A 12,683-nucleotide genomic window follows, 5' to 3' on the forward strand; every position below is an offset into this window, starting at 1 on the left:
AGCTTAAAGGTGGAAATGAAGAAAGCAACCCTGGAGGAGGAAGATAGTCGAACACGTTTAAGCTTCAGTTTAAGTTTAAACTGAAGCTTAAACGTGGAAATGAAGAAAGCAACCCTGGAGGGGAGAAATAGTCGAACACGTTTAAGCTCCAGTTTAAGGTTAAACTGGAGCTTAAACGTGGAAATGCTCCTGGTGCCTTTCTTACTTCTGGCGTTTAACCTCCAGTTTAAGGTTAAACTGGAGCTTAAACGTGGAAATGCTCCCTTGGTGAAATTCTCATTCTGGCGTTTAACTTCCAGTTTAAGGTTAAACTGGAGGTTAAACGCCAGTTCCAGCATTTCCTAGCCTTCATGATTCTGGCGTTTAAGCTCCAGTTTAGGCTTAAACTGGAACTTAAACGCCATTTCCAGCATTGTATGGCTTGGTAGTTTAAGTTCCAGTTTAAGCTTAAACTGGAACTTAAACTCCACATGTGATATTCAAGCTTCCTTTATTGATTTTGTTGCTTCCTTGCCTAGCCTCTTCTTCCCTGAAATCATCCAAACAATTGCATCAAAGTCTTGCAAAATTTCATGAGAAATCTTCCATTCATAGCATTCAAGTAATATAACTAAAAACTCATGGAATTTGCATCAAAATCATACTGTTTGGATGGTTCATTGCTTTGTTATTCATTTAACCATTCTTGGTTACTTTAAGCTCAAGAAAATGCATAAAACAACTAAAACTAACAGAAAAATGCTAGTGAAACTAGCCTAAGATGCCTTGGCATCAAATTACTATTGCTAGGTTTAACCTCTAACCAAAACAAACTTTTCTATCATTCTAACTAAAGTTACAAAAATGAATACTATCAAAAAATTATTCAATCATAATCAGTTATAACTTACTTTTGTGAGCCATTAGATACCAACTTAATATCATCTCCAACACAATGAATGAGCTTGCTCGCCATCGGCTACTCCTCTCCTCTGCCCTCCTCCCTGCGAACCCCTCACGCTTCTCACTTTCCTTATTTTCTCATTCTTCCTTCTCCGCATCTGTAGCTTTTGGGTTTTCTACTTTCCACTGCATAACGTCCTCTCTCTCTCTGTTTCCTGTCATTGTCCTCCTCTCTTACTCTCTACCTCAATCTATTCTTCTCTCACTCTCAAACGCTTAATTGCTCATCTTTAAAAAATCAAACAATATGAAGTGAACTATTTGAAGTTATATTCTTGATTCATTTTGTTGTTGGCTATAACAAATAATTTTGGTGGTGGAGATGACAACGTTGTTATGAAATTGAGGGGTGGGGTGGGATAGTGGTGTGATGAGGTGAGGTGTTAGTGACTGCTGCGTGGTGGTGGCAAAGAGTTGAAATTTGAAAATTTGAGATTAAATTAAGTTAAGAGGGATAATTTAAAAATTTTTTGAGACTTTTTGGTAATTTTTTTAAGGTTTAGCTAATTTTATGAATCAAAATCTACTTTTTACAAGTATAAAATCAATTTTATTTTATCATATATAGGTAGATGATTTGTCAGCATTCTTTTTGTTTATATTCCAAAGAAAATTATAAACAATTGCACATCTAAAGTCTAAAAATAGTATATCTAAAATCTTAAGATTATATAATATATATTTTTAAAATTAAAACATTATATATCCAAAAGTAGATTTTAACGTTTTCAAATTTATAATTTACATTTTAGAAGTTTATTTTTTAGAATTTAAATAAATATTTTTGTTCATACTTCTAAGCATATTTTTGTTATAATCCTAACAAAGTTGATTGTTCAAGTGGTCGAAAACATTGTCCACTGAGCAAACCAACTACAGCACACGAAACGTTATAAGCTACATAACATAAGCTTTTATTTTATTGATCATAATTACACAACTTATACAAACGTAAAAAGCATTCAAGTATTCAACCCCTCCTCAGCTTCACATATTAGACACACCAAAGTGTCTATCAAAGCCATTATTAACTATATATCCCAGAAACCCACCAAATACAACACAACACAACACTATAAAATTTATATCTGGTATAAATAAATCCTTCCAATATGTATTATAAAGAAAATTTATTTATTTTTAAGTATTTTCTCCATGGCCAATACGAAATCATAGACCTTCTTGTCATCAGGGAGCGTGTTGGATACAGCCTTTCTTTGAAAGCTTCTTTTGACCCATGCCATTAGTTTAGGACACTCTGCTTCCATTTTGAAGTTTCCATAAGTCTCAAAGGTATAAAACCAACAAGAAAATGGGATTAGACCAATGTCAAGGAACCCAAATGAGTCACCCCCATAAAATATTTTGTCTCCCAATGCATCCTCAAGTTGCTTGAAAATAGAGATTAACTCCTTTTTCCCTGCCTCATGTTCTTCCCCTTCTGAAAGCCACATTTTCTTCCAAGTTTCATATATCTGCATTCAACATTGATATTGAATAAAGATATACATCTTCTTCGTTTCATTTTATCTGTGCTTATTACTTTTAAGTAGGTTATTGGACTAATGCTTTCTGAGACAAAGAGATTGACTTATAAATTTATCAAAAACACGACTAGTCAGATTAAAAATCTAAATTCCGAATTAAGTACTGCTTAAATAATAATAATAATAATAATAATAATAATAATAATAATAATAATAATAATAATAATAATAATAATAATAATAAACCAAATTTATCCCTAATGAATTTAAGATTAGAAACTAGGTTTCCAACAAAAAATTTTTCTATCAGTCTTCAAGAATTATTTCCGTATCTAGATTAGTCCCTTCATTATTTTAAAGGGAGCCTAATTTGTTTTAGAGTATATTTTTGAATCCTAATTATTTTACAATAAAATTTATTCATGACTTATTTTTTTAACACGCATATCCAAAATTTGATTGAAAGCCACAGAGAGACCAATTTATTTGATGAGAGTGATTTTCGAGAACACCAAAAAAATAATAATTTGTCCAAGATAAAAATATCTAATCTAAAACTTTTTGGAAAACCAATTAGGTTTTTATTAAAAAATATGAAAAGTACCTAAAATTCCTTAGCATATTAAGAGTGATGATTTATTTTGCTTTGAGTAGGTGAGAAAAGCTCATTATTTAAGTATCTTAATTTAGCTTCGCTAACTCATGTAGCAGCTAGCAAGTGGTATGTAACACAATAGCACAATACAGTTACTATCATACTTCAAACGAGCATAATTTGAGACTAACTCTTTTCATAAGTCAATTCTTAATAAAGCTCATCGCAATCCCACCCTGTTAAGTGAGAGAGTCAAGAACCATATACACTCAATGTAATGTTAAAATAAAGCATAGATAAAAACATAGAACTTCAAATTATGCATTATACCCACCAAATTTGAAGAGAAAAAAACAATAGAAACCACATCCCAAGAAGGTAACAATAAAAGTACCTTTTTGTCGCTAAAATCAACCTAGAATCTGGCTTGAGCTCTATCATAAGGATCAGAAGGCATGAAAGGAGATTGATCATTCCAAACTTCATCAATGTACTGAACTATAATTGAAGATTCACATATTGGTCTACCATTATGGATGAGAACTGGGATCTTCTTGTGAATTGGATTCATCTCAAGAAGCAAAGGGCTCTTGTTCTTGAGATCCTGTTCCTTGTAGTCATATTTGACTCCCTTTTCAGCCAAAGCAATTCTGACCCTCATACCAAACATGCTGACCCATGTATCTAACAGAACAACCTCGTCTGCCATTGTTGCTGCTGCAAAGGATAATCTACCAAAAACTCAACACAACATTGAGAAGTGACTAGCTAGGAGCCTAGGACTCTTTATGGTTCTAACTTCCGAGGATATGCACCAGTAATAAATTTTAAAAGGAGAATGCTAAAGCCAAGATATTTTAGGAGGAAAAAATTAGGAATTGGTTAATATTGATTTGAATATAAGATAAATATAAAAAAATGTTATTACTCGATATTTCTCATTTAAAAATATCAATATATTAGTCTGAATTTTATATAAAATATTTTTAAATTTTTTATTTTAACTTTTAAGGTTTTAACAAAAGAAAATATAAAGAATAAAATATAAAATAATAAGTATGTAATACGTTGTCCAAGGTTAATGTATAAATAGAAATTTTATTTAAAGAGATAACAACAATAATAATAATATCTGGTGACTTTTGATATTGATGATCATGTGTGGATTGCATGTTAAGTTTAGTCTCCATCAAGAGGATATTGAATAGCAAATGAATAATGACTTGAGCTAATTAGATGTTTACTCTAATTAAAATTTATGTTGTTAATCTTCGTGATTAATTATTTAAATAATAAAATTAAAATTAAACGAGTCTAATTAAATTATAAAAGTTTGTTTAAACGTCAGAAATATTTTATATTTATAATAATTTATATATATAAAAGTCATATTCTTAAAAAATATAAAACATATAATACACCATTTTTAATAAAAAATTAGTTATTTTAAAAAAAAAAACATAAATATTTATAAATGAATAATCCAACAACATTAAATTGAATAAATTCTGATATTATATATGTACTTCAATTATCCATTCACTTCTACCAAAATTCTTTGCAGATAACGTCATTATTTCAAACAGACTAGAAAGTTGAAATGATATAATTTATTGTAAACCAAATGAAACACTCCAGGCCAAATACCATACATGAGCACACATTTTGCTCCTCATGACCTCATTATATAACATTTTCATAAAAGATGACAATCGTTTAGTGTGTTTTATCTCTTGCCTTTCATTGTTGTCTTTTGCTCATTTTATTTCGTTGTTATTTTTTTTTCCCTGCATCCACAACTAGAAAATTGTTTAATACAGACAGATTTAGTCTTTATTATAGACGGATTTTTAGTTACCGACGGATTTTGTCCTTCTGTAAAAGTCTCGTCGAAAATTATTTACTGATAGATTTTTTCAGTCGGTAATTTACCGACAGATTTTTACCAGTTACTAACAGATTTTTCCTCGATAAATTCTCCCCTCCATTTCTCTGGAACGTCAAACTTTCCGACGGATTTTTCGTCGGTAATTAGAGATAGATTTTTCGATGGATTTTTCATCGGTAATTAGAGACAGATTTTTCGACGGATTTTTCGTCGGTAATTAGCAACAGATTTTTCGACAGATTTTTCATCGATAATTGGAGCCTTAAAAAACCATTCCAAACTCTGAATACAGATAGAAAATTCTTCTGTAAATTAGTCAACATGGTAAAATAGAATTTTTTTTAGATTTTTCCATTGCAAAATAAACTTGTTTTCATATAAAATAAATATAAATTTAATAAATACAATTTTTTTACCTAATTTGTATTCAAATATTAATAATATTACAAAAAATAAACAAATTCATTGTATTATCAAACTAAAAGAAAAGTACTATAAACAAGCAAGTCAATATAATTCAAAACATAAACAGTGTATTGATACATCAACTATAATAATAAGTAACAACCATACATCAAAGTGTGTTGATACATCAACTATAATTTGAAACATAAACTCAATGTATTGTTCAACTATACTAAGTTTTGCAAATAACAAGACCATATAAAAAATTCCTCATATGTTTGAATTTTCAGGACTAACATCTACTAAAACATCAAGTCATTATCTTCGTCTCATTACATCTCTGTTTATAGCTTCTATTTTTGTTTTGACACCATGTGCAATCTTTCCAACTTCATTAATATCCTTCTCCATCCTCTTCTTAATTGCTGAAAATGATGTTGCATTTCCGTCAGTGATCATAGAGCATTAAGTTTCAGTCACTCATAATGTCCTAATGGAAAAGGCAATATATTTAAAAATTATTGATTTGATGCAATATGAACCATGAATATTTACATAGCTAATATTGATGCCAAAAAAATCTCACACATTATGACCCAATTCGACTTTGATGCAATATACCTTTCATAGTAGATGCTTTTGTAACATCTTTTAATTCTTCCTTAGCTTCCTGCAACATTTCCATTTAGTAACAGTTGTAGATGAAACCTAGCTAACAACAAATGATGGCGATAATAGGTACCTTTAGCTTTTGAAGTAGCTCAGAGAGCTTATCGATTTGTTTGTCGATCTCATGGATCTAATAACACAATAAATAATATTAGTACCTTCAAATTATTCAACTGAAATATTGAACAAATAGTTTGAACAAAACGAATATTATATAAATGGAAAAACTAACCAATTTCATTACACTCTTAAACTAACACTGGCTTCATACTATTACAAAAGAGAATCAAACAAAATATTCATGATAGGAAGAGGGAAAAAACTGCAAAGGCAAGTTAAGAACACCATCAAAACACCATCAATATCACCTTGTCTAGAAGGTTGACCATAATTACCTTCACCAGCAAACGAATCCTACAAGACACGAAATCAAAGGGGAAACAACATTTAAAACTCTGATCTTAAAATACCATAGCATGATACATAATCTAAGTAAGCTCCAAAGTTACTAAACGATAATAAAACAAAATAGTAAAAAATATCCCAAGATCACTATCAGTGTCACCTCTGAAAAAATCAAATACTTATTAATTAAGTTAATCATACAATAATTATGTATCAAATGTTGATTACCAATAATATAATAGAATGAAGGGCATGATGGGTGATAAACCCATATTCTATGATGTATTTTGTGCTTAATATAAGTGATTTGTTCAACCCTTCACCCACTTATTCATGTAAATTGCATGGTTTTACTTTTCCTTCCTTATTGTGTGATATATGTGAAAAACATGTTTCCTATGCTTTAAAAATATTAATTTTAATTACCCTTTATTACCATTCGATGCCGTGATTTGTGTGTTAAGTATTTTCAGGTTTCATAGGGCAAGAATGACTTAGGGGACGAAAAGGAAACATACAAAAATGGAAGGAAAGCACAAAAATGGAGTTTTGAAGAAAAGGGCAGTGACGCGAACGCATGGACGACGCAAACGCGTGCCTAGCGAGAAAAGGCATCGACGTGCACGCGTGATTGACGCGGACGCATGCCTTAAGCAGAACGTAAATGACGTGTACGCGTGATCGACGCGTACACGTGACAAGGAAAACTCCCAGATGACGCGAACGCGTGACAGACGCCACGTACAGGAATCTGCAGAAAACGCCCCCAGCAATTTCTGGACCCTTTTTCGGCCCAATTCTGAATCCAGAAATACAGAATATAAGCCAGAGAATGGACGAATCAAAGAACAACATATCATACATTCATAATACATAATTTTTAGGATCTAGATGTAGTTTTTAGAGAGAGAGGTTATCTCTTCTCTCTTAGGATTAAGATTAGGATTTCTCTTAATTTTAGGATTACTTCTCTTCAAATCACAGGTTCAATGTTCATTTAATTTATTTTCTACTTTTATTTATTCCAATGCTTTTACTTGTTAATGTTCCTAATCTGGCTTATGAATTTTCCATGTTAAGATTTGAATGTTTTATTTTATTTATGTCATGGATGATTTTAATTTAATTTGATATTTTCTTCCTTTTGGATTTGGTTAAGTAATTGGTAACACTTGAGTTGTCAAACTCAGCAGTGATTGAAATTGGCAGATTGCTGATTGATTTGGGTCGCTTTGAAGCTAGTCTTCCCACAGGGATTGACTAGGACTTGAGGATTAAATTAATTAGTCCACTTGACTTAACTAAGTGGGATTAAAATCCAATCCTCATCACTCCTGATAAGGATAACTAGGAGAGAAATTCCAAATTCTTATACCTTGCCAAGAGTTTTATTAATTATTAATTTATTTTTCTTATCAATTAAATTACTTGTTCAAACCTTTTCAAAACCCCAAAAACATACCTTTTTCATAACCAATAATAAATTATACATCCCTGCAATTCCTTGAGAAGATGACCCGAGGTTTAAATACTTCGGTTATTAATTTTAAAGGGGTTTGTTACTTGTGACAACCAAAACGTTTGTAAGAAAGGAATTCTTGTCGGTCTAGAAGCTATATTTACAATGCGAATTTATTGTGAAATTTCTAGATCGCGTGAGAGTTTCGCTCTTCAAAATGGCGCCATTGCCGGGGAGTCGCAACTGTGTGCCTTATTATTGGTTATTGTAAATATTTTCTTTTACTTGTTTAATTATTTTTATTTTTAATTTTTATTATTTACTATGAATTCTCACCCCATCGCTTTGAGTTTGGTTCTAATGCTGTCATAAGGAATGGAAGTTATAATAGGAACATGCATCAAGGTCGGAACAATCAGAGATGGATGGAGCCACGAGGATCTGATCAACCCTTTTGGCAACAACACCTTCCAAAATACCATGGACAATGACCATTTACCAATGCATGTTGAGACAATAGTTATGGTGGACCCCCTTGTAATTACCGACAAGCCCCACCATACACCTATGAACCACCTCCTCAACACAGCTTTGAACCACCACACTCACAAGCCACCTACCACCCTTCAACTCCATATGACCTTAACCCATATCCACCCCAACTCCAATCCAATTACTCCCCAGAACCATCACCTCAATATTCACCATCTCCATATCCTTATCAAGAAGAACCACCTCCATATTATGAGCCCTCTCTTCTAACCAATGAACCTTCATATCCATCCCAATCTCCAATGGATGACACCCTTCGTGTTCTTCTTCAAGGGCAAGCGAAGATGCAAAGAGATGTACTGGAAGTCACGACTGCCTTGACTGAGGTAGTAAATAAATTAGCTTCCCAATATTTGAGCACTCAAAGTACTCCCATGGCTACATGTGGAGAATCAAAAGAAGAGTGAAGCATGAAGGAGACACTAGAAACTTTTGGTGGACAATGAGGAACATGGCTTTGTATTGGAATAAGTAGAGGAAGCCATAATAGTTGCAGAGGAAGAAGTGGTTGAAGATTTAGGAGATGCTGAACCTCCATGGGAATCGAAAACTGTAAAGGATTCCACCGAGAAGCTTGAAATTGATGCTAAGGAGGATAGTGCAGAACCTCCAAGGCATATACCTTGTGAAGAATTAGGCGGAACAGACCAAGAAGCTGATTCCCTTAGCATTGATGATCATGAATCAAGCTCTCTTAGTAATGAACTTGCATCCGCAAGTGAATTCTTTGAGATCGAAGAATCTTCCCCGAGTGAATACGAAGATAATGCAGAGGTAAACTTTTCTCAACCTCCAAATTATGACTCGAGTGATGAGGAAGATATCGACAACTTTGATCAAGACATGGTTGAATTTGAAGAAGTTTGCAAGGAAGTGGAGGAATTCATAGAGGAACACAAGGGAGTAGAGCTTGCAGAACCACTGGAAACACCTATCCCAAGGCCATTACCACCCAATAAAAATTTCAAGTGGGTAAAATCTTTAGCTTTTATCTTTACTTTTCCACTTGAATATGGTTTTCTTGAAACAGATGGCCAGCTTAGAGCTCTTTGCGGCTTTAAGAGTAAGAGGGAAATGGCTCACACTCAGAGCTGGTGTGCAAGATTCAATAAGGTTCCACACTTCAATCTGAAATACAATGATTGGTATCAAGTTCAATTGAATGGGTCTCGGAAGACATTTGGCCATCTTGGTGAGAATACAATTTCCAAACTGCCCGGCTGGAAAAATATAGATCAAGACAAAGGCGGATATAAAAGCAAAGTTTAGGATCTTAGAATCTGTTCTGACATTCAACACCTCGGGAGCCTGAGACTCTGTTTGAAGCCTCTCAAGGGCTTTACATGCCTCGTTTGGGATGAATTCAAGGGCTTTACATGCCCCGGAGGCTGTTGGAATTCCAAACACTGGTGGAGATTTTTGGATGAATTCAAGCACAAGCCACCATAGCAGGAAGCTCATCAAATGTCTAACTTAAGGACTATAACTAAAAGTGCTAGGTGGGAGACAACCCACCATGGTATGATCGTTCCTTTTTTCAATTTTATTTCGTATTGTTTGTTTTTATTTTATTTTATTTTCATTGAACTTGGAATTATTCATAGCATCTACATTAGCACTGCATATTGCATACTGCATAATTGCATAAAAAAAAATCACCCCACACGGGCGCGCAGGCCACGCGTGGGCGTCGAATGGAAATCGGCGTAAAGATCCAATGCCCAGAAAGTTGGGCTGGAATCGTGCGGCTGGTGTGCCTTTGGCACAATTTGGCCTATGCGTTCGCGTCCCTGACGCGAACGTGTCACTTACCCTATGCACATCCCACGCGAAAGCGTGAGCAATGCGTACGCGTCGTGTGGATTTTGTGGAGCCCTTTTTAGAAACAGAGAGTTGTGCCAAAACGACGCTGGAACTGTGCGTTTAGCACAATTTTCAGCGATGCGTTCGCGTACTTCACGCGTACATGTCACTTCCCTTTTACCTAATTCATGCGATCGCGTCAACGACGCGGCCACGTCACACCCCTTTTCACCCCAATTACGCGATCGCGTGCTCCATGCGTTTGCGTGGATTCAAAATCCTTAACCCCAACCCACGCGAAACCTACCATTCTGCGTCACCCATTCGTCCCCAACCCCCTCCCCTCTGCAACCTACCCTCTCCTATTCTCCAACCACCACACCACCACCATCGCCACCTAGAACCACCACCGCCCAGCCCAGACCACCGACCCCCCTCGGTGGTGCCACCCCCTTCTCCCCTTCTTCCCTCTTCCCTCTCCTCTTCCCTCCACGACCCCACTGCCGCCACCCCCGCCCGGAACCGCCACCAGATCCAGGCCGCAGATCTGGAGATTCTTCTACAGACAGAGCCTCCGCTTTTGCAGGCAGCTCCTCCTACACTTCCATAGACTGCAGACACTCAGCCTACCACCGAGATACCTACTGCACACCCTTCCGGAGACGACACTTCTCACACCCAGCTTGAGTGAGCATCGAGGACGATGCTATTATTTAAGTGTCGGGAGGTCTCCATCTCTGGCGTACTTGAATTTAGTGAACCACTTTTCAGACTCTTTTATCCTATTTTGCTTATTTTTCTGTATTTTTATTTGTATTTTTCATCTTTCAGTACTTGGACACTTTTCTTTTGCTGTATTTTTTCTGTATTTCTGCATTTTGCACTTTAGTTTATATATTTATATTAGATATTTAGTTTAGTCTAGTTGCAATTTTAGTTATTAAGTTGTGATATAGAACATATAGATTAATTAGTTTAGTTTACCCTTTTAGCATACGATAAATTGGATTAATTGAAAATAAAAAGAGTAAACTAAAAACTTTAGTACAACAGAATCACAACAATCCACACACCTTGTATATATATAGCATTACATGTTAGTTAAGCTGACAACATTTTTCAAGGAAAAATACTAAGATTTTAAGGGCCACCCTAAGAGTCACATTGAGCATAAGGGGAACTCTTGATTTCTACTTGCATGACATACATAACTGATATATGGTTTTTGAGCCAAAGAACACACAACCTGTGAGTTTTTGAGTATAATTGTATGGTTACATTATTTAACCATAATTATTTCATTCTTGTGTGTTCGCCCTTCTTTTTTATTCTGGTGATCTTTACTTTGTTTTAATCTATATGTCCAATATAGAATATAGATACATACCAAGAGATGATTGAGGCCATCATTTAAATTTTTCCTCACTTATCCCAAATAAGCTTACCTTTTACATCACCCTTGTTAGCCCCCTTGAGCTTTTAATCCCCTCTTGTTCTATAACCACATTACTAGCCTTAAACAGAAAAACAAATTAAAAATCCCAAGTTGAATCCTTGGTTAGCTTAAGATAGAGATTGTGTATCCACTAAGTGTGGGGAAACATGGGAACGTGGATTGATAGAAAAGGATTAACTCAATAAAGTAATAAGGATTTTGGGAGCATGCTCATGTAAAACAAATTTAAAATACCATGTGCATTGATATATGTTCTATTTATGTTTTAAAAAAAAACCCTCTTTTAAATTAAATAAGTAAATAAGGGGACAAAATTACCCCAATGATAAGTTTAGTAAAGAAATCAATGCACATGAGTAAGAATCAAAAATTGAAATTGGTACATGAGTATGTATTAAGAAAGAGAAAAATTGGGAACCCCAAGGAAGTTATAAAATATGTAGAATATGTATATGTTAGGTGAGACCTTAGACTAATTAAGGATTCAACTTATAGCTCACTTAGCCTTATATATATATACTCTTACCCTTACCTTGGCCCCATTACAACCTTTAAAAAGACCTCATGATCTTTGTATGTCTATATTCAATATTTGTCGATTGGTTAGATGAAGAACAAAGTTTTAGAAAGCAAGAATAGAAAAGAATAGAGTGGTTAACCCCAAACACTGAGTGACTAGAGAGTAAACACAAAATTCAGTGAGGGTTCAAAAGCTCATCGCCATATATCTTTGTTTAATCGTTTAATTGTCTTGCAAGTTTATGAAATATTTTAACCCAACTCAATTCTGAAAGTGCTTTAACATGATCCAGGTTTGGCTATGCATATATGATTCCTTGAAAATATGAAATAATTTAACCACATGTAAGCTCTATATATATAGGTGGATGATAATTAAAATTGCATGATTCATGTAGGTAGTTTGCATTTAGAATAGAATGTATTGCATGAGATTCCACCATTCTAACTTTACCCTTTCTCCTGGATTTAGCATGAGGACATGCTATTGTTTAAGTGTGGGG

The 12,683-nt window shown here is 34.3% G+C and overlaps 1 pseudogene; it reads right to left on the bottom strand.

Moving 5' to 3' along the window:
- Positions 1-2,070: 2,070 nt before the first annotated feature.
- LOC148561334 (glutathione S-transferase 3-like) lies at positions 2,071-3,828 on the bottom strand (annotated as a pseudogene).
- Between the last annotated feature and the right edge of the window lie 8,855 nt (positions 3,829-12,683).

The sequence above is a fragment of the Arachis ipaensis genome, chromosome B6 (genome assembly GCF_059453495.1).
Source record: "Arachis ipaensis isolate K30076 ecotype BB chromosome B6, ASM5945349v1, whole genome shotgun sequence".
Classification (NCBI taxonomy): Eukaryota; Viridiplantae; Streptophyta; class Magnoliopsida; order Fabales; family Fabaceae; genus Arachis; species Arachis ipaensis.